The sequence below is a fragment of the Marmota marmota genome, unplaced genomic scaffold, assembly GCF_001458135.2.
Source record: "Marmota marmota marmota unplaced genomic scaffold, marMar, whole genome shotgun sequence".
Taxonomy (NCBI): Eukaryota; Metazoa; Chordata; class Mammalia; order Rodentia; family Sciuridae; genus Marmota; species Marmota marmota.
The window spans coordinates 5,435,844-5,463,633 of NW_026000136.1; the positions used below are offsets into that span (position 1 = coordinate 5,435,844).

Consider the following 27,790-nt stretch of genomic DNA (forward strand, 5'->3'; position numbering starts at 1 on the left):
TTGTGGAGGCTGGCCACCTCAAACTTGAGATCCTTCTGACTTAGCCTCCTAACTCAGATTACCTGTGTGTCCTACTGCGCCCAGGCACAGTGTACAATCTTGGTATAGGTTCTTTGGGTGTTTCTTCAGGTTTGAAGTATTGGCTGCTTTTATAACTGCAATTTAAAAGCTAGGTGCAACATGGCACTCATTAAATGATAAAGCAAGGATAGTTTTTTTGATAATCTTATTAACTTTTCATCTAACCAAAATGTCTGACAAACACAACTTAGAGGTGGAAATTTTATTTTGGGCTTATGATTTAAGGGGGTCTTACTTAGTCCATGATCTCCCAACTGTATTACTCTTTACTCCAGGTGAGGCAGAACATCAGTGGTGGTAAGGTGCACTGCACACAGGAAGCAGAGTGGGCAAGGCACCAGGGACAAAACATCAAACCCAAAGGCAGGTCACCGCTCTCCGCCCCCCAATTTTCTCCAGTCATGCCTCATCTGCCTACACTTAACACATAGGACAGTAGTCCTTTTAAATTATTAACCCATCAAGTTAATTGAACCACTGATTAAATTACAGCTCTCACAATCTAATCTTTTCATCTGTGAACATTGTTACTTTAACTCAAGAGCTTTTGGGGGACACCTCATATTCAAGCCATAACATACTAAAATAGCACTCCAAGTCTCTGTCCTACTTTCACCTCCAGCACTTAAAGGGTGTCTTAGTCAACCCAATGCCACATTTGACTCTGCTGCCAGAATAGAATGAAAAGATAAAACCTATTTATTCTCCTAACAAGGTTTCTATGACATGAATGGGTCTCTCATAAGGAAATTGTGTGTCTGAAACAAAGTTAACTTCAGGATCTGAGAACTCAAGATATCAGGACATTACAGAATTCTTTTTTTTTTAATGTAATTTTTAAAATTTTTATATGACAGCAGAATGCATTACAATTCCTACTACATATAAACAGCACAATTTTTCATATCTCTGATTGTATACATAGTATATTCACACCAATTATCAACTATCCAAATTCAGTAGGCAAGAATGGCAAAAGCTAAATGCAAAGATATTCATTTTTTCCAAATTAGGATTGACTCTAATCAAAGAAAATCAAGTACTAAATGGAAAAATAGAGGAAGGTATGAATTAATTTCGAAAAATGAAAGATTCAAGATGCTTTTCCCCTTGAATATAATGATGAAGTACCAAATCTTGTAGACTGCTTCTTGTAACTTGCAAATAGTGAAGTTAACCTAAAAGAAAAGCAGACAAGGATATCAAAGATGTGCATTTTTCCAAAAGTCTTACTTTTGGAAAAATAGAATATCATAGGATTTTATCCCTTGTTAAAGAGACCTGGTGAGTTGTTAGGTTTCGGGAAACTCCTCTATATCCGAAACATTTTCCTCATGAAAAAAAAGGCATGAGGGTGCTTTGCCTTCCAAATAGCTATGCTTTGATCTGGATGGTTCATTTTGAAAGAAAGATTTCGATTTCTTTTTTTCTTTTTGTATTGGGGAATTGAACTCAGGGACTGTTGACATATCCACAGGCCTATTTTGTGTTGCTTAGTGTCTCGCTGTTACTAAGGCTTGGCTTTGAACCCAGGATCCTTCTTTCTCAACCTTCCAAGCTGCTGAGATCACAGGAATGTGTCTCAGCGCCGGCTTTAATTTCTTTTTTAAAGTACACTATCCACCTGGTCATGGGGCCTGCACAGGTGTAGGGGGCGCGGGGTGGCGGGGTGTGTGGGGGGTAGTTGCATGGCGGCAGTGCGCCTGCGCAGAGTTGCTAGCTGGTAGAGTGAAAACCACAAGTGCACCTGGATCGAAGAATTGGAGACCATTGGTCGGCAATTATGACCCGGCTCCCCTGTGCCAGGTCTCAGTGGTGCTGTTGATGTGACCTTGGACACAGCCTCCCTCCTCCGTCCTCAGTTTGACATTTGCACAATGAGGACAGCAACCTCACCTACCTGCTTCCCGGTGGTAAGGACAAGGGAACACAAGGGAAGCGCGGTGACAGAGTCAAAGTTCTGCAGGCTGGCGACTCTTATCACTGTCTCAGGTGACCCCGCGACCCCGCTCCTACTCAGTGCGGACAGCACTAGCACGAACTTCTTGAAGAACGGAGTGAAAACCACGTAATCGCTGGAAAAGTCCCAGCGCTAGCGGAAGGGTTTACCAGTTGCATATTTCTGAGGCAGGATGGACAGTTTCCAGCAGGCTGACATTTTATTTGCTAGCTTAGGGTCTGAAAGGGATTTAAATGGATTCAGCAGGCATTGAAGAAGAACAATGATATAAGCCTAGAAAGTGTGTGTGGGGGGCAGAAAGTCATAACTCTTTAGTTGACTTAGTGTATCTTTCACTGATGAAAATTATTCCACAGTCAGACTTACCTTATTTTGGGAAATATTAACTCCCTTTACTTCTTTGTGTCATGTTTTATAAAACAGTTCCTTTGATTTCATTTCTCACCCCCCTGTTTCTGGGCAGGTGGATTGGCATTCTAGTTTTGTATGTCACATATAAAGGGAAACTAGATGTGCTGATGAAATCTTGCTGAGCAGTTACTTGATCATCCTCATGGTCCTCTGGCAGTTGTTATAGATACTGTGTCAGCCATCTTGTGTGTGAGCATGAAAGGTGAAAAGTAGCCATTTATATTTGACACCTATTTCTTTTTATTTATGTTTTCCTAAGCTTAGTGAGATGTAATAGAGAATTATACAATAGGATCAGGGTAGCCCTGAAATTGCAGCCATTGGTGAGAAGGGCAAGTAGACTGGAAAACTTGGAGTTTATAGCTGGTTTCTGAACACAGGGCAGCGTAGAGGGGGCCAGTGGGCTCAACTTGTAGCGTGTGACCTCCATGCAATTGATCAGCATTGGAATTGCATTGCACAGTGCCTTTTTTTTTTTTAATTTTTTTTTTGCTTTTTTAAAAATTAAGAACATTTATTTTTAATACCTTTATTTTATTTTTATGTAGTGCTGAAGATCAAACCCAGTGCCTCACGCGTGCCAGGCAAGCACTTTACCTCTGAGCCACAATCCCAGCCCACGGTACCTGTCTTTAATGACTTCCCTTCATGGAACTTTTACCTCTTCAGTTGCTCCACTCACCCAACCACCATCCCTCTTGTAACACATTCAACCAGCCTTAAGCTCATTGCATGTAGGTACTTCCCAGCCTCTTGACATCGTTTCCATTTGCCTCTCCAACCCCACACCACATGTCATCACTGGCTCTGTTGCCACCTCTCTTTAGCTTTGTTTTTCTTCTGATACTTTGCTTCACCTGCTTCTTTCCACAGCTGCTCCCGTATTCTCTCAAGCTCCCATCTCCCAAGATGCTTGTCTGCAGTCATTCAGTGCCCACACTGTTAGCTCTTTCCTCTCTGTGCCTATTTATTTATCAGCTTGAGCTCTTCCTATCATCTTATTCATCTCACAACTTGCCCTAGTACCTTCATTTCCCTTCACCAGTTTTTCAACAAGACCCTTTGGGTTTCCTTCTGTTATGTAAAACTAGAAATAGTTTGTGGAAAAGACTCAAATTGTGATTCCAGTAGCAAAGTCTTCCATTCCCTGTGTGTCCCCCATCCTTGGACCATTACCAGGAAGGCATCTCCTGTTGAAATGCCTCTTCTTGATTTTGGTTTTAGATTGTTATACAGCTCTCCTAGAATTTTCTTTCACTCTTCCTGTGTTGTCTCTCTCAATGTCCTCCCTGTGTTTCCTGCTTCTAGACTCTAGTTAGAAAGTTCTGTTTTCCAAGATGAAAAATAATTGAGGTGTTTTCCTCCATAAGTAAGAAATTTGGTTAATTAAAAACAACCCTGTTAAACCACAGTATCATTTGACAACAAACAATCTAGAATAACATGATCATGTGTATCATTAAGGTAGAAAGATTTTCACCTTTATTCAGTTTCCCTACAAATGCACTGAGCTATGATCTTCAAAAGAACATAGGCACCTCTGAAAAAAATCACATAGCACATATGGTCTTTTACAATCCATACTTTAAAAAGACAGAAAAACATGTCAAGGCAAGTTAAATAACAGCAGCTCAATATTCACAATAATGATGATTGAACATCAAATGAAAACTTTATATTTATAAGACTATGGGGTAATGCCACTGAGATATAAAAGTAACAGATAAAATAGATTAAAAACTTCAGAGAAATAATTATGTATACAAACGGTTATAACACTCATTACAAAACTACTATCTCAAAACTATTTAAAATAAACATAGATAAAATAAGCAACATTTATCATATGTACTAAAGCTATGACAATCCTATGAATAAATCATCTCCTTGCTTCATATTCTTAAGGAATGTATGACCCAAGATGAATTAAAAGAAGAGGGTAAAAAAGACAATTTACAGGTGAGTGAGATATTCATGACTAAAGGACATTTATTCACTTTAGACCAAGATCAACCTTTCACCATTGCCGACATTTGGGCCCAAATTGTCTGGGTTAAGGATTTCTAGCACGTCCTGTGTGACAAACTGTTCTCTCTCAGGTCTGGATGAGCAACCTCAGAGCACCCAGCACACCTCTAGGAGGTCATCTATGTGGTTGGGGTTTGAGACCATGAAGCTGACTTGGAGATTCAGTCTGTTTTACCTCTACAGAGGTGGCTGTGGGTGGGAGGTGGACAGGACTGGATCAAGAAGTTAGGTCCTTGAGCGTCCTAAATAAACAATAAGTGACCCTGTCATCAGGCCAAGGATACAGAATTTTGTACCTCCCCTCAGGCCTCCATGGTACCAGGACTTCTAGGCAATGAAGGTGTGATCTCAGCCCCATACCCAGAGCTCCGGATCATAAGCTTGAATCTTGGAAAGAAAAAGAGCCCCCACCAAAGCTGATGACTTTACAGGATATTGAGTGTTTTGAAATTAAATTAATTTATTTTCCCATTCCTTAAAATTACTTCACTTTGATATAGACTTTCTAGTCACCATGATTCAACAGTCTACAAATATCTCAACAAATACAATGTTGAGAGGCTTGATTCTATTAACTAAGTTCTGTCAGCTACAAAGCAAGTGACATATCAAGGTGTAACTATTAGATTTATTTAGCCTGGTGAGAAATGAAGTAGTTATATGTGGATATCACAACATTATTTCACTTATTACTAACATGGATAACACAGGAGCATATTATATAAGATGTGGGACATCATATTTTCAGCTTTCTTTTCAATAAAAATTAAGTATACTTTCCTATTCTATATCAGATAAGTAAATTATGCTAGCTGTGTAGAAAATTTTGTGAAGATGCTTTGACAGATACAATCATTTTGGTGTCCCATCTAAATCAAACTTGAAAAGTTGATTTTATCAAGAGACAACTTTATTATTGTCTCTGATTTGAGTGGAATAATGGTTAGTGATATTTATGCTTGGATCCATCAAAACAACTTAGTTACATAGTTAAATGTATTTTTAATCATTGAAATCCTATTATAGTTTCAACATAACCATAAGGTTGGCAGGTCAGTAGTTTTGGTATGATTTTTGTTTAAAACTAAAGAGTACATCTCGGTGTTCCAGACAAATAATTAAACTGTAATTTTAGTTAGATCCAAAGTAGTAATTAATTGTGCAAAAATTGTATAAGTGAAAAAGTATTTCACCATAAAATGTTCTGCTTTGTGAATAATTTTAGTATAGTATGAAAATTCCTTCATCTCATTTATCCACTTCCTTTAAAATAAACCATAGATTACAATTGTTAAATCTATTTATACATAAATATATACTAAAGACCCAAGATATATATCTAAAAAATCACTTATATGTGTTTTATTAAACTATAGTTCCCTTAATGCATAGAAATTGGATTTGGCTTTACATTTTTAATGTACTTTTCCTCAAGATATGAACTTCATTTTCCTAAAATGGAACTTTCTTTTATTACTTGAATCACTTATGTATACCTAGTAAATTTCCATGAATTTTTTGTAAGATTGCATACAGTAAATTGAGATACAAATTTGGTTCACTACAAAAAAAAAAAAAAATGCAACAAACAAACTGATGACTGCCTGGAAGTCCTTCCCTCTGTGCACAACCTACAGAGTTTCTCCCCTTCCAATCCCACCTGCAGTCACCCACCTTCCTGTGTTTCTCCAATCAGCCCATCCCTCTCCCCCCACAAGCACACACAGCACCACCCACCCCTTCACACTCCTCCCTGGAAACTCGACTGTTCCAGCCCATGGAATAGATGAATTGGTAATGTGTGGAACGGGACGCTGGACACAGCTCTTCCCATAGAGGAAATGAAAGATGTCTTGTTTAGGAGCCTGGTTGTCCTCCTCCAAGTCACTCGCCAGGTAGCTGGGGAAAACCAGGTTGTTCCTCAGAGGCACAATCAGGAAGGACCTCCCCTTGGAGGCAGCTTCCCAAAAAGGACCCCCAGAGGACCATCTTCAGACAGGACTACACCAGCCCTATTAAGGGTTACGGAGAACCACGCCATGGTCCAGAGATCTCTGCCAGACACACACCTTCTGAAGGACTCTAGCCTTTTTCTAGAAAGCATTGAGCAACACAGTTGTGGGAGAGCCTAAGGGGTGGTTGGACCCATCTTGGAAGGATTTTCAGAAGGTATGTACAAGGCCACAAATGTGAGAAGGCATCTGTATGAAGGACCAGAAGGGAGCACTTTACACTGCACCTGTGCCGGGCTGGGAATTGGGCATCTATCTTGGAAATTCAGAGGCAGAAGACAACAATGTTGGTGTAGATACAGGAAGTAAGAGCCGTCAAATGTGGCTGCACCTTCAGTCTCTCTGCCAGGGACATAATGCTTCCTTCACTCCTTTTAAGTGAGCTTCATGTTTCCTTTGGTTTTCTTTAATTTTTTAAATCTGGCCTTAATGAAGCTCATGTGTTTGTTTTGACTAGGAGAAGTGTGAAAAACAACCATGCTACAATGCTATAATTTCTTGTACACAGGAGGGTCTTGGGTAAGCTGGAGAACAGGGGGTCCCAAGAGCAAACAGGACAAAGAGGCTAAAGATAAACTATAGGTTAGTGCCCCTCTGCTCCCATTCTACCCTCCCAAGTAATGAATCCTGATTGATGAAGGAGACCAAATACTCACAGGGCCAGAAAGAAGTGGATTCGTTGGTACTGCCAGGAGAAGAGGCCAGCCCGGCTAACATAAGCTATGATCATAGACAGGAGGTACTGATGGAGAGAGGAAAAAAGAGAGAGAGGTCACATCCTGGAAGAGGAGGAAAGAGGGGAAAGAAGAATGGAGGTCTGGGGTAGAGAGTGCTCCTAGGAGAAGGTAGCCGAGTAAGGAGACCTGCTTCTTTGGGGAAGGACAGGAAGGATCAAGGTCAATTGGAGCAGTCAGGGGGAGAGAAGGCCTAGGTGTGCACTGGAGGGCCAGATCGCAGGGGACCTTTTGAGGGAAGGCATGTAGGTCAGCTGGGTGAGGAGGGTCTTAGGTAAGCTGGAGAACAGGGGGTCTCAGGGAGCTCAAACAGAAGAGGAGCCCAGAACCTCAGGTGGCAACAAGCAAAAGGAAGTAGCCATGCAAGACTGTGGACTTGGGCTTGAAGCCCAAAGCACCTCAAGAAGAAGCAAGGTCCACCTGTCCTCTCTGCAGGAAACTGCTAGGTCCTGAAGGGAGATGTGACAAGCCACAAAGGAGCCAGGACTTGGCACATTTTGTTGGCTCTACGTGGAGCCAGAGGGAAGGACCATGGGCTAGAAATCCCTCCCCATGCAGGCTGTGCTGGAGCAGGAACACTGCCCAGTGGAGAACAACCTCACCTTGTCAGACACCCTCAGGTTCTTGTCCCAGGCCAGGAATCTTTTGACAGCAGGATCCTCTGTGAACAGAACACTGGTGTTAGTTGGGAACCAGAAGGGGCTTCAATGGGAGACAGAGAGCAGAGAGGAGAATAGGACCTCCATTGGAGAAGGTGTGGGATTGGAGCACAATAGAGGTGGATAGGAAGAGAACGGGAACATTCCTGGGAAAGTTGCGTGGACCTGAGACCCCCCAACCAGGGAAACAACTGAGTGAGGGTTTGTGTAACAGAAAGGGTATCTGTATGATTAAGAGCTTCTAGTAAACTATGGGGGCCCATCATCCCCCCAAAATACACCACCTTAGAACCAGAGTTACTAGGTCATTTTTCATTTGATTTCATTTTTCATTTTTCATTTTTACAACAGCGTGAACATGGTCCCATTAACCACCTCTCAGGGAGGATGAAATGTATTACAGCCACAATGTCTGCAATCAGTGAGGATAATTGGAACCAAGCTCTGTGATCCCAAGCTGGGACCTTTTCATTTCTAATATAAGCATCCATCATCTAAGAGTCTCTGAGGGCAGATGGGTTCTGAGTCCTCCAGGAATGAGTAGATCAGAGATAGCAGGGCTCTTTGTGAAAAGTGCAGTGGCTGTAAGTTTCCCCTTTGTTTAACTCACATCATGATGCTTGCCAGTTACTTCACATTTGAACTAACTTTGTGACAAACATCTCTAACATCAACACCAAGAACCAGGAGACCAGGTGCCTGATCCCTGGCCAATCCCCTCATTTGTCCCCATAGTACCTGCTCCTAACTTGGTTGCCTCCACGTGGTTGAAATAAAATCTTTGCTTCATCCTCTGCCCAAGTTCAAACTCTACTGTGTTCTGCATAAGAAGCTGTCCTGAAGCTATTTCTTAACCCCCTGTGGTTATGAAAAACTTCCTTGACCATGAACTTGACAGGGAAAAGTGTGATTATATAAGAGGAGAGCTTTGTCCAGAAGTAATAAGTCAGTGGGCAGCATATATTCAGAAGTGAGTTCCGGCCATAAGCCATTTTATTGTGAGCAAACTGTAATGAAAATAGAGTTAATGAGAATATCTTCATTGTGGAATATGTGAACAGTTGCATGGAATATCCTACTGTGTCATATTCACATTGTTGTAAATAAATCTCCGTACTTGGTATCCTTAGGGAAGAATGGTCCAAATGAAAAAAAAGTGTAAAAAGGCAATTAATTTATGTGGAGAGAGGGAAACTCATGGCTAAGAGTTATTCACTTTAGACCGAAAACAACTTTTCATCACTGCTGACATTTGGGCCTAATTCTCTGAGTTAAGGATTTATAGCACATCTAGACAAACTGTTCTCTCTCAGGTCTGGCCAAGCAGCCTCATAGCACCCAGCACATTTCTAGGAGGTCATCTGTGTGGTTGTGGTTTTGAGGCTATGAAGCTGCCTGGGAGATTCAGGCTGTGTGTGCATGGCTATGGTGTTGCATGGTGAACAAAAGGTGGCTGTGGTGTTACATGGTGTGCAGAAGGTGGCTGTGGGTGGGAGGTGACAGGAGGGTGTCCAGCAGCTGGGTCCTTTGGATCTCCTAAATAGATAATGAATGACCCTGTCAGTAGGCCAGGGATACAGAATTTTGTACCTTCCCTCAGGCCGATGACCATAGGCCTCCATGGTTCCAGAACTTCTAGAGCATGAGAGTGTGATCTCAGCACAAACCCAGAGCTCTGGATCATAGCTTGAATCTGGAAAGAAAAGGAGCTACCACAAAAGGAGATGGATGACCAGAAAGACCCTCCCTCCTTGTGCATCCTCCAGAGCATTCTCCCCAGATCCCACCTGCAACTACTCGCTTTCCCATGTCTGTCCTATCCAGCCCATCCCTCTCTACAAGCACACACGGCTGCACCCACCTTCACACACTCCTCCATGGAAACTTGCATTTCCAGCTCATGGAACAGATGATTGGTAGCATGGTCTGTGGAACAAGGGATGCTGGGTATAGCTCTTCCCACAGAAGAAACTAAAGATGTCTTGTGTAGGAGCCTGGTTATCCTTCTCCATGTCACTAGCCAGGTAGCTGGGGAAAGAAATCAGGATGTTCCTCAGGGGCACAACCAGGAAGGACCTCCGTTTGGTGTCCTCATCCTTAAAAAGAATTCAGGCTGACCATCTTAAGACAGGACTACACCATCCCTATCCAGAATTAACCCTTGGTCCGGAGGCCTCTGTTGGACAGACACCTTCTGCAGGGCACCTCTCACACCCTGATGCTACTGAGAAACCCTCTGCAGCACCTGAGGCTGCTTATTGCCAGCGCAGTTGACTCGGTTTCCCCATCTCCGTCCTCACCCACTTCCCTTCTGCTTTTTCCATGTGCTCACATCTGTGTCCCCCATAGGTCAGGACCTGACCCTGGTTTATTTCTCTCCCACCAATTTTTCATCCCTCTCCCACCAATTTGCTAGTGGATGGCTTGGTTTTCATTGAGCACTTATTCAACAAGCTGTTGATAGATCTCCTTCCCCAGGTTCCTATTCCCTGACACGGAGGACCCACTTCATAATGTTTTGTTGAACACATGAATGAATGAATGAAGCTTTATCCATAGCCCAGTGCCTTATGACCACGTCATAGACTAAGTGCTATAACATAAACACTTTTGCAAGATAAAAAGAAGTCAGCTTAGTATTTTTAAATATTTGGATATTTGGATAAGACCCTGCCTTCCTGAGGTGTTCAGTGCAGCGGGATTAGGGCAAGGGGCAGGGAACATGATGCCATCTTATTATGGGCCTTAGTACTGCCAGGCTGTAGAGGGTGACTGATCTGGGAACAGAGCACAGATTTGTTTTGTTTTACAGACAGGGTTTTGCTTTTTTTGCACAGCTTATTGTCCAACTCCTGGGCTCCAGCGATCCCCTTGCCTGAACCTCTGAGTAGCTGAGAGTACAGATGGGTGCCACCCTGCCCAGGTAAGTGTTAGTTTTTAATCTGACTTTAAGAATAGGTCATTTTTGGGGCTGGGGTTGGGGCTCAGCAGTAGAGCACTCACCTAGCACGTGTGAGGCCCTGGGTTCGATCCTCAGCACCACATAAAAATAAATAAAATAAAGGTATTGTGTCCAACTACAACTAAAAATAAATATTAAAAAAATGTATGAAACCAGCTTGACGGGAAATACAAGATAAAGAGGGAACAGAGGGCATTTGGAAGATAGGTGGTAAAGGAATTTAATGGTGGAAAGACTGTAGAGAGGGCTTAATTCCACATGAGGACTCCATTTTTGGTTTAGAAAGTGATGAGCAACACAGTTGCTAAGGAGGCCTGGGAGGTTATTGGACCCCATTTTGGAAGGATTTTAGGGAATGCATAAAAAGTCTCAGGCCTAGGAGTCACTGGTAAGAAGGGCCAGCAGGGAGCACATTACAGTGAGCCTATATTGTGTAGACAGACCTGAATTGGGCGTCTCTCTTGGGAATCCAGAGGCAGAAGAAAATGCGACATTGGTGAAGGTACAAAGCTGTCAGATGCAGCTTCGGCTCCAGTCTCTGCAGGGATGGGATGTGCCCATGCTTCCCTCCTCTCAGATGGGCTTTGTGTCCTTTGGTTTCATTGACTTCTTCTGACATTAAGGTAGTTTAAATGTTTGTTTTTACTACGAGTTCAAGAAAACTATGCTATACTGCTGTCATTTCTTCTACCAACTGCAAACAGGACAAGAAGTTAAAAATCAGAGGACAGGCTAGAGCCCCACTGCTCCACTCCTACCCTCTCAGGTAGTGAATCCTTGTTGTGGGAATAAAAGTGACAATGGTGACAGAAACCAAATGTCCAACCCTACAGAGGACATTTATCTGAGTGTTTTTCTGTTTTAGGTAGAAGATGGAAGCCACACTTGGATGTCCAGGAAGCCATGTGGTGAAGAGGGGCAGAGCCAGAACTCCTGGACCCCACCCAGTTCTCGCTTCCCACCTTCCGTAGCCCAGATCTGGGAGGCTGCTTCAGTCTGGTTTCTGCACTGTGACCTCTAATTGCCATGTCTCCTCAGGTACCAATTCTGTCCTTTCTGCTCAAGGACAGCCTTGCCCAGCTGTTCTCCTTCTCTGTGGCTTGGAGACTCCTCATCTGGCCAGTGAGCTGTTCTTTGTCTGGTCTGGCTTTTCTCAGCAATTTAAATTTCTAAAGATTGACATTTCTTATCTTTTTTCCCTCTTTTTGAATTTGTTTCAGAGAGGACAGTAAGTCTGGACCCTGTGAATTCCATGTTGGGTAGAAGTGGCAAAAGTTCACCTTTGGCACTCATTCTTTTCCCCTAGGGTTTCACTAGTTCTTTGGATCATGATGGGACTTATCAAGGTACAGGGGCATTGACTTACTAAATTACAAGTGAAGGCGAAAGGAGAAGACTCAGCCCATGTGAGCCTGCCAAGGCAGAGGTAGGCAGAGCTTCCTTGGAAGCCTTCTATTCACATGGACCCCAAGGCTGAGCAAGGGGTTGTCACTCACCAGGATTGCAGCCTGGTTCAGAGGGTCCCTCTCATTGGAGGACTCAAGACCTGCTACAGCCCTTCCTTCTAAGGCCCTGATCATACCTCACCTCCCCACAAAAGTATTTCTTCTTTATTTCCTACTGTAGTGATTTTGATTTCTTTGGGATCCCTATTGCCTTATCCAACCAGAAGTTTCCAAAACTAAAATTATAACAGTGAAAACATTGTCATTCCCATTTAATCAGAATCTGTGAGGCTAGGCACAAGCACCTGTGCTGTAGTGTTCCTCTATGCGACTTTATGCTGAAAGGCTGGTACTTGCAAAGCATTTCTGTTCACTCTGCCATCTCTCTACTCTCTAGTATAACTGTCATTGTTGTATCAGACAGCATCCATCGGAGAAAAAGGGAAGTGGAGAGGTAACAGTGGATTCTAGGCAAAACCTAAGAATTTACTCTAGTTTGGACAAGATATCAACATATAGTGAGACCAGCACTGCCTACTTGTAGCCAAAATAATCAAGGCTTTTCACGGTTTACAACAGAAAATTTAGCTGCAACAGAATTTTGATACTTTTGCATAGTCATGAATCACTTCAATATTAGATAAGGTGTTAGCAAATGTCATTGTGGGAAACCAAGAGTACAGTTACTAAGAAGCTAAGATAGCTCTGATATTCTGGGAAATATAATCTTATGGGACCACAAATGGAGGCATGGGCTGTCCCTGACTGAAACATCATGTGGCACGTGAGTGCATTAGAAAGCTGTCCACTAGAAGAATGTGTGAACTTCTTGGTTGTTATGGGTGGACCCAACCAGCTCTGTTGGTCACAGTTATCATGAATGGAAACTGGGTAAACAGAGCATCCTGGCAGTGGTCTTCTACTGTGATAGGACCTGCTTCCTGACCAGCAGTACCTTTCACATCAGGGAGAGACTTAGAGGGTAGCTCAGGCCTGTGAGGAAGAAGCCAAGGAACATGCAGGTCTCTTGGAAGGCCTCTGGGATCTCATCCAACTGAGAACATTTACTATTGCCTAATATAGTGGATACTTACTCTGCCAGCAGGTTAGATGAACTAAGTTCACTTCATTCATATTTGGTATGGGTAGATTAGAGTCATGGAAGAGATCAAAATATAAAACAAACAGATATGCCTATATATAAGGTCTAACAGTGTATTAAAAGAAAGACTTTATAGCCCAAATGTGGAAGCAATCCAAAGCGTGTCAATGGATGAATGGATGAATGGACAAAAGATGGAGTCTATCCTCAAATTCAACTAGTAGCCCTAAAAAGGAAATGCTGGCACATTTCCACCAATATAGGAGCTTAAGGTCGGTGCACAAATCAGCCAGACATAGGAACAAATACTCTTGAGTTCACACTATGCAAGACAGACGAGGCACCAAGAATTGTTAAATTCATACAAAGTAGAATGAGGGTCGGCAGGAGCTATGGGAAGAGAAGTAGGGAGATTCTGTTTCAAGGCTACAAAACCTTGTAGGGGTGATCAAAAAAAAAAAGCTCTAGAGAAAGGAATGTGGTAGTGACTGCACAAGGAAAACTTACAGTCACGCTTCACATGACAAAATTTTAGCCAGTGATGGACCAATACATCACATATATGACCGGGCTCCATCACATGATATTCCACAGTGATGTCACAGCCATAGGTGTAAGCGCACTGTATGCTGTGAGTGCACAATGATGAGATCAACTAAACACATCTGGGAAGAAACCTCCCTCACAAGAGACACATGGTCGTACTTAATGTTGCTGAATTCTACACTTCACAATGGTCACATATTTTGTTTGGAATATATATTTATTCACAAATTTTGCTGAGAGAGAGACAAAGCATGACTCGGTTACAAAGGTAGAAAGCAGAGGCCTAAATTAGGAGGTTGGTGAGCAACTCACCAGTTCCTTCAGGTACCATGCACTTTCCCCAGGAGAAAACAATGTCTAGAATTACAGAAGTTTCCTTTTTTTTTTTTTTTTGTATATGTGACATTTTTCTTTAAGGTACATAGTGGTAGTGAAATATGTGTGTCACGACCCATGCTTGGAATTCCAAATTTGCTAAGCAAGTGAGATTAATTGGAATTGAGAGGCAGACTTTTAGTTGACATATAAACTCCCCAAATTAGAGATACCGTGTGAAGAGTATGTGAGTACATGCAGTTTTGTATTTTAGATCCTCAAAATGTCTCCCAAACTCAGGGATGGCTTACAATGTGTCCTCAAGACAGATTCCTGAAGACAGTAAAAGCCAGTGACATTTAGCAGAATAGCTTTGAAAACCACGGGTTTTCATTTTTCAGCTGACAATTCAATGTACCTGGTCTTTTGTGTATATTTATTATTTTCCTCTTGAGAGGACTTATGATTTCTGTTCTCCTTAAGTTTCCTTGACATTCTTCTCCCTCTTGGCCAGACTGAGCTCTGAAATGGTAATGTGCAGAGAGGAAGGGACAGACTCCAGAGGCCCTTGGCACACAGGGGACAAGTCTCTCCTCAGGACTGATCACTGCTGATTTCTCCTCTATCTGGAGAGGTGCATGTTCAACCAGATTGCAGAAGGGTTTGCAAAGATCAGAGTCTAGGTTTTGTGGAAGAGAAGCAAGTTTGGGAGAACTCACGACCACTTGTCAACTGTCTGCCAAGACTGAGGACCAGAATTCCCAGCTTAGCACCTCAGGGTACTGCCTGGAGGTAGTGGTGGATGACAAAGTTACAGGACCATCCGATGAGGGAGCTGGAGCGAGAACAGATTTGAGACCGTGACTGGCATGGAAGAAAGGATAGAGAAGTCAGGAAAGGTGGACTAAGGAAGCCCAGTTTGGAAGAAGGACAGGACAGGATGTGGGTCAAAGAAGTCCACGTGGAAGGTCAATCTTCAGAGAGAGGAACTGGGTTTGGAGATATGATCCAAACAGAGGAAAGGGTTAGAGGGGATGTAAGCAGGGTCACTCCCCCCAAAAGAGAAAGTTTGTATAATGTGGATAAGTTTTTAAAAACGGGGAGATGGGACCATGGAAAGGGAAATCAGGGGCAGATGGTTATCAACAAAGGCAAAATGTGCTGAGGAGAAAGGAAGAGTTGACTGGTTTGGGTTTTCTGGTGGTGGATTAGGCTTAGTGGTGAAAGGCTGAATTCTAAACAGCACCTTTACTTGGGTTTCTTTACTCAGCCCCACCTGCTGCCTCAGTCTTCCAGCCAGAAGAGGCAAACGGGTGATCATTGGAATTCAAAGAAGATGAATGGATATGCCAGAGTTTTCTGACTCGACCCAGAGTGTAGAACCCAGGATTCAGCCTGTCTTCTGTCCAGAAAAGAAAAGAGGTGCCATCTTCAGATTCAGAAGTAGAGGTGGAAATTGTCAGGGTTTTGAATTGACCTGGAAGGCAGGACTCCCAGCCTTCATACTGTCCTCTGTCCAAAAGAGGAAAGAGGAGTCGTCATCTGATTCTGAGGAGGAGATGGAAGTGGAGTTGTCAGTTTTGTGACTCCACTGAGGGGGTAGATCCCAGTCTTCAGAACTAGTCCTCTATCCTGAAGGGGAAAGGGAAGCAGTCATCAGATCCAGAGAAGCTGGAAGTGGATCTGTCCAAGTTTTCTGACTCCATACAGAGGGTAGAACTTGGGCTTCAACTTCAGTGCTCTGGCCAGAAGAAGAGGAAGTGGTCATCAGATTCTGAGGAGGATCTAGAGGATCTGGACCTTGAGCCTAAGTACCTCTGGGTTGTGGAGACACTGTGGCCTGAAGACGAAGCTGAAGAGACAGCGTGTGTACTCAGTGCTACCAGAGCACCATGAAGTCTTCACCAGGCTGGTAGGCAGGGAGACCTCATTTAGTTCCTTCCAGAGCTTTTTACACGAAACAGGAGCAGGCATATGGGGAGACAGTTGGGGGTTAGGGTAGGGATCAGGCACCTGAGCTCCTGGGTCATGATGCTGATGTGTTAGTGATGTTTGTGTCATGGTTAAGTTCCAATGGAATAACTGGCAGGGACCACGGTGTGAATTAACTCTAGAGTGCTATTTTCCAGGTGTGTTCTGCTCCACCAGCAGAATTACCTCAAGTCCTTGCTATGAAGCAGAACTCTGGGCCTGACCTTGGGTGTATGAAATGATTTTTGGAGTAGGGGTCAATAAAGTCTGAGGATCAGAACCAAAAATAAGGGCTGGGGTTGTGGCTCAGTGATAGAGCACTCGCCTGGCATTTGTGAGGCACTGGGTTTGATCCTCAGCACCACATAAAAATAAAATAAACATATTGTGTCCATCTACAACTTAAAAAAAATAGAACTGAAAATGATGGTTCAGGGTGTCAAGAATAAAGGTTGAGATAAAATTGGGATTCTAAATTGGTCTAAGAACTTACTCACCTTCATGTCTGAGAATTGCATCCATGAAGTCAAACAACCTCTCCTCTTTCTTCCAGATCACTGGGTGAGGAATGTGGTGCATTTTCAGCAGGATATCTCAGGGGACACTGAGAGAGGCATGAGAAAAAGGGGCCTCTTGGACAGATAATCCAGGATCACCCAGAGCCACATAGTTACCGTGTCGTACTCATGGGAGCTGGGAGTACACGAGTCCATGAAGGAATGATGAGAAACCAGGGTTCTTTCTCATTCCATTCATTCCTCAGAAATCCCTAAATTTTAGTGTCCTGAATTCAGCTTTTCCCCTGTGGTATTGATATCAAGGTCCTTTTTTATATATATTTAGGTGCCACGGTATTGGACCATTTGAAGGTGTCATGTAGTGACTAAGAATGAAATAGAATTACTTTCAAAACATTTGAACCAGAGGACTAGCGTAGATAATTTTACTACATATCATGAATTTCATTGGTTTATTTTGAACAAGTTGGCCATAAAATTATTACTGTCTTTTAATAGTTTTGAGACAGTTGTTATTTTGAAAACATGCTGTTCCTAATAAATTTTCTAATGGGTGTTAAGAGTTTTTTTTTATAGGTACATAGATATTTTCACTTTTAAGAGAGATTTTCATCTTTTCAGCTATCATACTTACGTATCTACTATGTTTCCAGATCAGTGGTAATACCCCAAATTCTGAACAATATAAATGTTAATGTTTAATCCTCATTATTGAGTTGTGAACATTGAGCTGCCATTCTTTAATGAGCCTTGACCCTTGACACATCTGTCATTTTAAGTTTTTTTTTTTTAAAGAGAGAGAGAGAAAGAGAATTTTTTAATATTTATTTTTTTTTAAGTTCTCTGCGGACACAACATCTTTGTTTGTATGTGGTGCTGCGGATCGAACCTGGGCCGCATGCATGCCAGGCGAGCGTGCTACCACTTGAGCCACATCCCCAGCCCATATATCTGTCATTTTAAAGAGAGTGTAGGGGCTGGGGCTGCACGTTCAGTGGTAGAGCACCTGCCTTGCATGTGTGAGGCCCTGGGTTTTGATCTTCAGCACCACATAAAAATGAATAAATAAAGATATTGTGTCCATCTACAACTAAATAAATATATTTTTGTAAAAAAAAGAGAGTGTGTATTTTAACGGTTCATGCACTGGGCTGGAGATATAGCTCAGTTGGTTAGAGTGCTTGCCTTGCATGCACAAGGCCTTGGGTTCAATCCCCAGCACCACCCCCCAAAAAAAAAAAAAAAGTTCATGTGGTATGTGCTTTGAAAGAACATAGCATATTTCTTGGGGAAAATTAATAAAGATGAATGTCTTTGCACTTTTATGATGTATGGGATCATGTCAGTCTAGACTGCTTCTTTGCTGTCAAATGACACTGTTATATCACAGGGTTCCAGGTAATTGACCAAATTTCTTTCTTGTGGAAAAAAAAATCTTCAAGTGCTTTTCATGTTGGAAAACAACAGAGAAGGTGGCAGATCCTAAGCTGGAGATTAGAAGCAGGAAACATAGGACATTGAGGGAGGCAACTCTGGAGTAGTACAAAGAAGAAAGAAAACTCTAAGGGAACTGTATAAAAATCCTAAATCTGAAATCAAGGAGAAGTGGTCTCACAGGAGGATGCCCTCCTGGTAATGGTCCAAGGAGGGAGATGCTCAGGGGAAGGTAGAGTTTGTTAGTTGAGTCATTATTAGAGTCTTTTCCACAACCTCTAATTCCAGTTTTACATAAACAGAAGGACAATCCATAAGGTTGTGAGGAAATAGAAACACATGAAGGGAAATGAAGGGAATGGAGCAGGTTCTAAGAAGAATGAGGTGAGAGGAAGAATTAACGCTCTAACAAATAGGCATGGAGAGGAAAGAGATACTAGTGCAGTCACAACAACTGTAGAAAGGCATCTTGGGAGATGGGAGCACCAGGGAATGTGGGAGCAGTTGGGGAAAGAAGCAGGTGAAGCAACATATCATCCAGAAGTAAAACAAAGCTAAAGAGAGGTGGCAACAGAGCCAGCGATGAGATGTGAATGGGTTAGAGAGAAAGAGAGAACAATGCTGCGGGGCTGGAAAGGATGACATTTGGAGCTTAAAACTAGATGGATACATTAAAGAGGGGGATGGTGGTTGAGGGAGTGGAGCAACTGAAGAGGGAAAAGTTGCATGAAGAGAGAAGCCACTGAAAACAGGCACTGTTATTGCGTGTGGTAACGGAAGCCTGTAATTACAGTGGTTTGGAAGTCTTAGTAGGATTGGAAGTTCAAGGACAGAGTTAGCAACTTAGTGAGTCCTTGTCTGAAAAAATAAAGAGGGCTACGGGTGTGGCTCAGTGGCAGAGAACCTCTGGGTTCATTCTCTAAAGAACAACCACCAACAACAATAAACCAGATGGGCACTGTGCAAAGCAATTCTGATGCCGATAAACTGCACTGAGGTGAAGTGCTACAGATTGAGGCCACAGGCCTCACTCCACTGCCCACACTTCAGACACCAGCTGCAACCTCTGGGTTTCCAAGACCACTCATGCCATCCCAGAATGTCCTCAAGTCCAGGCTGACATGTCCCCGATCTCAAGTTCAACATGCCTGAAATCCAGTTGCTATTCCTGTCTAAGCCTGTTCCTCCTCTAGCCTAATGGAATCACTCTGCAGTATTGGCCACACTCACCAAAGCAATAAGCAAGCAGACGACACGTGTTCTACTTTTATATTTCATTTCAGGAAAGTCCACAGCCTGCTACAAGAGGTATCAGCAATAGCATGACTTGGTTGTTCCCAATTTCCAGCTGGCAACCCTGAATTTCCTTTCTCCACATTAACACATTCCAGGAAAGGAGAAACACTGTCCTGAGAAGGGACAGCTAGCTCACCTGGAAACTGATTTTTAATGTGCATCTTCTGATTTCACAAAAACTCCCACCAGCACTATAACTGCTTCCTTTTAGTATCATCACCTCTATAATAAGATGATGATGGTCCCAATCACATACTGTACCATCAGCAGGAAGCAGGGGCTCCGTGGAAAGCACTTAATGCAGCTTTGTGAATACCACACTTATCAGTGTGTCTATTCCTGGCTTATCACTTTCCAAATTAGTACAGCAAATAAAGTAAGTCAAAGATTTTCCTTCTCCCTGGGCTCATCTCCAATCTTATTCCTCCCATCAAAACAACACAATCCTCTTTTGACCTCAACTCCCTCCACAGCTACTGACTAATTCCATTTTTCCTATTGGAGCAACATTTGTTTAAAAATTTATACACAGATGAAATCCAGTTCTTTCACTCTCTTTTAAACCCCTCCAGATCCACCTAAACAAATCCTCAAGGAGTCCCAGGACTGAATCCCATGGCCAGTTCTGTCCTTGGGCTTGACTGTGAACAGTGTTGATACAGTTCTTCCTCCAACCCCCAGATCTTTTAATTTCCTTAGCTCCTGAAACTTCATGCCTCTGGTCCTCATTCTGGCCTCACTACCAGCCCCACCCAGTCCCTCCTTCTGTAGCAGACTTTGCACATGGAAGAGTCCTGGGCTCACCCACTTACCCAACACAGCTTTCCATGCTGACTTCCAGCGCAGGCTGTCTACTGAAGTCCCAACACAAGCCCTGCCCTCTTGCTATCTCTGCTTTACCTCATGCTAACAGCGCCAATTCAAAATGGCTAAAACCCAATTCTGGCTTTTTCTTAAATTTGATTTTTCACCATCTTCCCACTCCCAGTTTAATGATAACCTAGTTTTCTTGGTCACTCAGGGAGCCTCCGAAGAGCTTTCCACATAGGGGCAGCATGATCAAATTATGGTTTTAGGAGAAATACTCAAGGCAGAAAATGCACTTGAGCCAGTGAAGGAAAGTTGTAGTAGAGAATGGGAGTTTCTGCAGGAGTCCAAAGAAACAAAAACAACCCCCAAAACTGTAATAATGGTAACAAGGAGAGAGTAAGGGGAAAGGATAACTTTGAATATAACACCAGCAAACTTGAGCAACTGCCTGTGACAACAGCAAATGGAGGATCATAGAAGGATCCCACTTTTCTGGACAGGCTCATAGGCTGCATCAATGAACAAACAGGGGCAAGAGCAGAAGGCATAGACGGACCAACAAAAATGATTTGGGATCTATTGTATTTATTAGCTTGAGGTGTCCTCTGGACATACCCCAGGGAGAGGCTCAGTAGCTGGCTGGACAGAGGCATCTGATCCCCATGGGGGATTGACATAGACTTGGGGTTAAAAGCACAGGACGGTGAGATCAGACAGGAGTAAGGAGGGTCATGAGCTAACGGCAGAAGAACTCCTCAGATTCACAAAGAGGGCAACAAGACAAATGTGGGACAGAAAATTACAGGGGAGACTGCAGAGTGTCTAAGACAATGATGGGCAATTAGCCCTGGGTGTGCATGTTAGAAATACCCAGTGTACGTTAGGTCGTGGGCAACCTTCACCAGAACAGGATGAGGGAAGTGTCAGGCACAGAATGGAGACCGTGGGAGGCAGGATAAAAAGGGAATGGGAAATGAGGACCCCTCTGCCAGGGATTTCTACTGCATTGTCTGCTGTGCAACCCAGACCAACCTGCAGAAAGAACTGCTTAGACTCACTTAAGGGAGAGGCCATTCCTCTAGCCGATCCAGGCCTTATCCTTGCACAGAGCAACAAAACCAATGTTTTAGTCACCACAAAGATCATGTGTGCTGAGTCCTTCCTGGGCATTATGCTGTCTAGCCAGAGGAGAGACAAGTAAGGTACCAGTGGCAGTGGCTTGCTGGTGGTTATTGATGTGATTAGGAAGGCTATTCCTAATCACATCAAAGAAATATTTAAAATCCAAAAGAAAGAAACCTTCCCACTTATGGTCAATGTAAGTCAATGAATGTATAGTATTAATAATTACTTGCTATGAATGCCAAAAAATAGGAGACACACATGTACTCTGGTTTTAGGGATGCTTTAAGGATCATGCTGTTCTACACACATGAACAGGACAAAGTCATTGGTTGTTGATCACTACACTGTTTTGAACATATTTAGACTATTTATTTGCCTCCTAAGGAGTACTGTAAGCAAAAGTAGAGAATAAACACATGAATAGAAAAACTCACCAGGGATTTACTCATTTTCTGCTGCTCTTGGAAAACATGGAAGATGTGGAAGCAGGTGCAGACCTGGGGATTGAAAATGCAAGCAGTGTGGTTATGAGTCATCTGGCCTGCCGTGGCAGGGATCTCCTGCATAAAAACCTACCCAGAAACCTCCCAGGACACCTCCTGGGAGGCTGTCCCATTAGGCCTTCCCCACCCACATGTTTGTATGGGTGAACAAGTGGGTGTGAGTCTCATGGTGAATGAACTTCCAATTCACATGAAAATATCTGCCATCATTTAAATGTCAGCTGAAAAAGGAATTCTGCTCTACAGCACTCATCTGTTTTCTAATTGTAGAAACTTTGGCTCTGGTGAAAGGGGTATTTTTTAAAATATTTCTTTTAGTTGTACATAGACAAAATGCCTTTATTTTGTTTATTTATTTTTATGTGGTGCTGAGGATCGAACCCAGTGCCTCATACTTCCGAGGCAAGCAGCTCTGCCACTGAGCCACAATCCCAGCTAGAAAGGGATATTTTATTAAGAAACTTACTGTGACTTAAATGAAATACAGGGGAAGGCATACTGGCCGGAAAGTGCCCACAAACTAACGGGAGACCTCGGTGAACTACTCCCATCTCAGACCCAACATCTCCCTCCATCAAAGGAGGCAGAAAGAGACTTTTCCTTCACTAAGCTGCATGACTCTGCAAGGACAGGCCTCAGCGGGAGTCAGTCAAAGAACTGAGGTGCAGATGGAGGCTGTCACACACTGGGAGACACTCGAGCTCCCAAGGAAGAAGGGAGAAGGAGCAAGAACGGAGGAGAGAGGCAGAAGTCTCACAGAGGACAGGAGGACAGTGTCCCCTCTTCCCCAGCTCACAGTGGCCTTACAGATGTACCCACGGAGCACCTCGTCCTGCCAGCAACCCGACCATCCTGAAGCCAGTAAACCCTGTCCTGCTTCATGCCATAACGTCCCGCCACGCGGTTCCTGCACCCACTACCTGCCCCGCTGGGATTGCGCAGCTGTGGCCCTTCAGCTCCTGAGGGGTAGGGGATGACAGGGGCGAAGGTTCCCGCCGCTGCTCGGGACAGATCTGGGTGCAGATGATTCCGAGGGCCATTACGGGTCCAGAGAAGAACTAGCGGTTCCTGGGGCCGTTATTGCTCCCGAGGGGGCCGAGGCGTGGACGCTAACAGAGGCCCCTGCTGCTCCCAGGCCTCCAACCTGCCCTCCCCAAACAGGTGTGCTCCAAGGGCCCAGGCTGCGCCTCCCTACAGGTCCCAGATCCTCCTGCTCTGACTCAGCCTCCAGAGTCATGCCTGCTGTGGCGCTGCCGCCCCCGCCTAAGCTCCATTCCTTATATTGTGGTTTTTGTTTTTGTTTTTTTGTTTTTACTGAGCTCTTACATGACTTATCTGGTGTTACCATCCTAAATAAATATTTTATTAAATACAGAATGAATTGTTTGTCCTACAAATTAACCTTTTGAACATCCCATGTTGGGGTTTGTTTTTCATTGGGCAGCAAAAGCTCTATAGGGCTGCAAACATTTCACTCAACAATCTGTAAAACTTTATGTATTTCGTGGAAAAAATATAATTCTGGATTCCTGATTTTGCCATTGTATTGATTTGTAATATTGTTTTGGTTTATGTAAAAGTACTCGACTTTGGGGCTGGGGCTGGGGCTTAGTGGTAGAATGAGTGCCTAGCATGTGTGGGGCACTGGGTTCAATCCTCAGCACCACATAGAAACAAATAAATAGAGGTATTGTGTCCATCTACAACTAAATAAAAAAAAATTTAAATGTTTATGACTTAGTTTTTATGTGATGCACCATCAATATAAAAGTGTTGAACACTAACAGTGCTTACCACAAGGAGAATGTAGTATTTTTGCTTCCTGCATTAAAATGTTGGAGGAAGGGAGCCGGATGCGTTGTATGTGCATTTAGTGTGGGTCATAACATCTTTCTAAATTGACAGTATAATTACATAGTTTAACCTCATTTTATTTTCATCTCTTGCTTTGTGTTCTTGCTTTGTGTAGCAGTCTGTCTTCCCAGCATCCTAATCTTGGTTTAGTGGCTGTGGTCTGTCTCCTCTTCCTTCTGAGTGTGAAGGAAAGGTGGGAATCCAGCGGCAGTAGGTCCAGCAGACCCTTTGCTGCCCAGACTGGGGAGTGGGTGGGCTTAGTGGGGCTCATACCTGTCTTTGCACATGTAAATCAGACAAGCTGGGGTCACTTACCACAGAGCAACATGCACAGAACAAGAACTGGAACCTCAGAATGTCAAGCCACCTGTAGTCATTATTCCCACATAAAAATAAAATTGTCTAAGAAGTCAAAACCATTTCATGGTGAACCAGGATGACATCTAATTAAAGGAGGGTGCCTGAGCTGGAGTGCAGGACTAGCCAAGTCGTCCTGTGTTGGAAACAAAGGCCTTGCCTGTGGGACTCCCCTTATGAAGCCCTGTTTCAGTTACTTTCATTTCTTTTCTTTTTTTTTTCCAGTAAACATTTCTTTAATCTTTAGATTTCTTTTTATAAGAACCCAGTTCAACACATCTGTAATTCAACAATATAAAGAGAACACAAATAGCAAAAATGCCACCTTTCCTTCCTCTTAATATATCCCTTATTAGCTTGAGGTAGGACTTATTTCTCTGAAGATTCTGTTATTAAGTTGCTGTCAAAATGGAACTGAATTCCTATGTGGAGCAGTGGCATACCTAAGTGAAACATTAGAAAATAAATAGCTAATTCAGACTTTTAAAACTACATAATTGAATCATGTGATAGCAAAGTTATGGTCTTATCCAGAAAAGCTACTTGGAAAAGGTAAATTTTAAAGGGTAACATCCTATGAATTGTCACTTACAAATGGAATATAAGCAAAGGTACCAGTGAACAAGCAAAGTACAACTGCCTCAGTCCCATAAGTAGACTTGAGTGTGGTGAGGCATAAATAAAGTCTCCAATGAATAGTATCGTTTTTGCTGTGAGAAAGAAGGATGAAGGCTGGAGTTATAGCTCAGTGTGAGAGCACTTGCTTCACAAGTGTGAGGCACTGGGTGTGATCCTAGCACCACATAAAAATACATAAAGGCATTGAGTCCATATACTACTAAAAATTTTTTTTAAAAAAGAAAGAAGGAATGAGTATACTGTGTAATTTGTCTAGCACCTATGGAGGATGTGACATCTACATAAGTAAATTTTCCACATAAAATTGAAGTAGCCTTGTGCAAGGCCCTGGATTTGATCCCCAACACTAACAAAAACAAAAAACTTTGAAGTTGGTGTTGGGATGGGCAAAAGGTGTGACTTATGCAGTTGAGGGGGAGAAATAAAGAATGTCCACTTGCTTCTGCCCTTTTCAATGCTTTATTCACTCAAATCACTCAATACAATTTCACTCTATAGGTTCTTAATCAAGAAAATGATAATCCTTAATTCTCGGCACTGCAATAGACATAACCAATTCACAGCAAACAATTCTGTGGATTAATTAATTCTAAGCACTGTAACACACTTAATCATGACAGGCTAATGACAGACATTTCCTCTGCATGCTAAGTTCAAGTGTCAGATCAAAAGTCTCAAGCCTTAGGCTTTAAGTCCAGCAGATGCACACACACTTAGACCTTGGTGATCAGGTCAGGAACCAAGGCAGGCTTTTCCTGGGGGAAGCTGACAGCCGGCTGAGGAGGCGGTCCTAGGGAGAAGTTGTGGCTCTTACCAGGGTCAAGATGTGGCTGTAGAGTTTGAGAGCGGTGAGGAAGATACAGAGGATCAGCAACCGATGACAAGTGATGGGATGTCAGTCCAGGTCATCATCAGGCTCTCCATCTTGTGTGCATCAGTATCGGCTGGCTGAATGTTCCTTTGCTCTATTATTTATACTAAATTTTGGGGCTTTTGATCCCCCTTTCGATCCTTATCAGCTATCACTGGATTTCTCAGTAACATCATTTTACTCTGGGGTTAAAACATCTCACCTGGTGGTCCCCACCCTGATCTTTTCACCTTTCCCTATTATCAGGCAAGGATAGCCTGCCAGGGTTCACTCTTGAGTTTATCAGGGTGAGGGGAAGTGACTTGTTTGTGTCTGAGGGCCACACTGAAGGGCTCCATTAGGCGTGCATGGTGAGACTGCAGGTTTCAAACTCGAGTTTTTAAAATGGAGGTGCTTAAGCTCAGGCCTAAGGCCATCCTCACAGTTGGCTACTTTAATTTTAATTAAAATAGCCACAGACTGTATATTTCTACCAGCCTCTGTAACTGTTTTGCCTTTTCTCCATTTGAGTGATAAAAAAAAAGAAAAGAAAAAAGAATGAAGGTTCTGTGCTTTAGGAAATGCACCAGTATCGAAGGCCAATGGAGGAATATAGGCTTATTAGCCCTTCTGAAGCTCTGGGCAGGGCGTGGGCTGGGCTTGTAAGTATGTGGCGCCACTGCAGCTTGCCCTGGCAGGAGGATTGTGGCCCCTTAGCAAAGCCCGGAAAGCTCCTGTACCTTACCCTGCCCCTACTTTCGCTTCTTGAAGAAAGATTATCAGGTAATTAATGGTTTTCATTGAGATGTTCGTATGTGTGTGTGTGTGTGTGTGTGTGTGTGTGTGTGTGTGTTTCTTTCTTTTTTTTGTAGTGCTGGGGATGGAACCCAGGGCCTTGTCCCACGCTAAGCAAGTGCTCTACCACTGATCTACACTCCCAGTCCATGTGTGTGTGAAGTGATGACTATGTAAATTCACAGGCACCAATCCACTCCTGTCCAGTTCAGTCAGAGTTTGAATCAAGTTTCCTGCTGCCTCACACCCAGGCCAAGAGAGCAGGTAGAGAAATATTTTTGATAGAAACCACAGTGCCTTATGGGAACTCTAAATAAGAAAAGCATGAGCTTTGGGGTCAGACTTGTGTTTTGGGGTCAGACTTCCTGGACAAGGAATCTCATATGAGCCTTGTTCCCCTGATTCATGGAAAAACTGCTGCCCTAGGATTTCTGTGAGGTTTAAAGGTGCCCTTGTTGGTGAAGCTCACAGAACTAAGTTTGACACACATTAATCACCTCCAAGGCCCACTTTCTCTTCTGTTCATTAGAGACAGCGCCCCTGAAAGCTGGCTGGTAACTGGTTCTGCTTAGAATCCTTGTTAGAGAGGCATAGATGAGGAGGAATTGGTCTTAGGTGCCTTCCCAAATGGCTCGTCAGTTTAAATGTTGATTGAATGGGCTTCAAGAAGAGTCTTTCTGTGATTTTTCCCTCTAGCAGTCTGAAGTGGAATTTCCCAGGGATCATAACTCTATCTAAGATGGGTTCCCCCACCTGTCTAGGGTTACCCTTTTACAGTGTAAACTATATTTTTTATTTTCTTCTTTAAATATGGAAGATTGAACCCCTGTTTTATCACTGAGGTTAGAAAATCTCTGATTTACTATTCCCTTCCCATTTTTAAAGTTTTAATTTTGAGACAGGGTCTCAGTAAATTGCTGAGGCTGGCCTCAAACTTGAGAACCTACTGCTTCAGCCCCCCAATCACTGGGATTATAGGTGCACACCAGCATGCCTGGTTACAGTGTGCAATCTTGCTGTAGGTTATTTAGGTGTTTCTCCTGCAGGTTTGAAGTAATGCCTGCTTTTAAGCCACAGTTTAAAAGTAAGTTGCAACATAGCACTAATCCTTTTAAATGACAGAACAAGGATACGCTTTTATGTATGGTCAGCTTTTCATTGCTGTTACACAAATCCCCGACAAGCACAATTTAGAGGAGGAAAACTTGATTTGGGGTTCACGATTTCAGAGGACTTAGTCCATGGTCTCCTGAGCCCATGACTCTGGGCCCACGTGAGGCACCATGGCAGTAGGGCCTGATGCTCAGTACATGGCAGCCAGGAAGCAGGGAGAGTGGGCTAAGGCGACAGGGAAAAAATATCAAACCCAAAGGCAGGTGACCC

General features: G+C 43.2%; 1 long non-coding RNA gene across 7 annotated transcripts; it reads right to left on the bottom strand.

Annotated features, from left to right (window-relative positions):
- On the bottom strand, positions 1-26,565 carry LOC107156000. 7 transcript variants are annotated; one of them, XR_007341316.1, is made up of 9 exons: positions 25,577-26,565; positions 24,449-24,566; positions 21,844-21,906; positions 16,724-16,830; positions 11,291-11,459; positions 9,747-9,913; positions 7,829-7,887; positions 7,149-7,234; positions 3,912-6,379 (listed from the first exon to the last, which is right to left on the bottom strand). It is a non-coding gene; the product is annotated as an uncharacterized LOC107156000 (long non-coding RNA). The 7 variants fall into 7 exon arrangements; XR_001505290.2 differs by having other exon boundaries at positions 11,291-11,541; XR_007341319.1 differs by lacking the exons at positions 3,912-6,379; positions 16,724-16,830 and adding an exon at positions 1-1,259 and having other exon boundaries at positions 11,291-11,541.
- Positions 26,566-27,790: the final 1,225 nt, after the last annotated feature.